Source organism: Amia ocellicauda, unplaced genomic scaffold (assembly GCF_036373705.1).
Source record: "Amia ocellicauda isolate fAmiCal2 unplaced genomic scaffold, fAmiCal2.hap1 HAP1_SCAFFOLD_210, whole genome shotgun sequence".
NCBI classification, from domain to species: domain Eukaryota; kingdom Metazoa; phylum Chordata; class Actinopteri; order Amiiformes; family Amiidae; genus Amia; species Amia ocellicauda.
The window spans coordinates 71,327-72,500 of NW_027102773.1; positions in this window are offsets into that span (position 1 = coordinate 71,327).

Genomic DNA, 1,174 nt, shown 5'->3' on the forward strand with positions numbered 1-1,174 from the left:
AGGTGACCAGGCAGCCGGAGCTGATTTTTCTGACCCCTAAAACAATTATTAAAAGGTATTTTTTCGCCAAACTAAGACTTTTAAAATTCAAATAGGATGATTATCTACTGCCCCAGTGGGTTTTTGAACCATTTTAAGCCTTTTTGACAGTTTTCATTTTTCCCCCATTGACTTCAATGGGAGTTAGGTGACCAGTCCTCCGACTTTTGAACCTCTCCTGGGGGGGCTGTGAGCCCCCGATTTCTTTGCAAAGCACGTCATTCGATTCGTCTCAGTCCCCTCTATATACCCCGTGTGTTTGTTTTCTCGAAAAAACCCCGGAACACGGTTTTTTAGGGGGGGGGTGGGGGGGGGGTACTTCGGAGCCATTTGGGGGGGGGTAAACGACATTTCCCGAAATTAATTTTGACACAGCCTTCCTCAGAATCGCTTTTCCAACAAAATGCTTTTTATTTCGAGTCTCTACGATGTTCCTAAGTGGTCGAAACCACTTTTGGACAGTTTTTACACCAAACGGCTCGGGCGCACAGCGGGCCGTGTGCCGATGGGCGGTTCTCGCGGGTCTTAGGCGGGGCTAGGCTGCTCGCGGCGGGCAAGGGAGTGCCGTGTGCAGCCGCCACAGTGTTCCAGGCTGTCAGCATTTCTCTACGGTGCCGGGGGAAATACAGGAACTGGGTTTTTGAAGACACTTAGTGCAATGAGAGAGGTCAAAACTGAGCTAAGGGCACTTGCTGGAGGAAAGTGGCTGGGCCCCGCTAGCTCTTTTACGGACACTTTCTGGACTTGGCCCGGGATTTTCAGACGGTTCTTTGCGACTGTCTGATCATCCAGCGAAATGCAAGGGGGGAACGGTCCCGGCCGCACCCCGCGTTTCAGGCCTCGTCGGCGGCCCGCTCCGGCGGCTGCGCCCGCTAAGTCTTCGCGGCCCGCCGTGGAGAGTGTGTATGCTGCCCGCCCCAGACGTTCACCCCAAGGGCTTGCGGGCCTTTAAGGGTCTGTCTTTCGGGGTTTCACGGGCTCTGACCTCACCTCCCTGTGGTTCCCGACCGGGGTGTATGTATGCTGCCCGCCCCAGACGTTCACCCCAAGGGCTTGCGGGCCTTTAAGGGTCTGTCTTTCGGGGTTTCACGGGCTCTGACATCTCCCCGGTGGTTCCCACGGAACGGACATATGT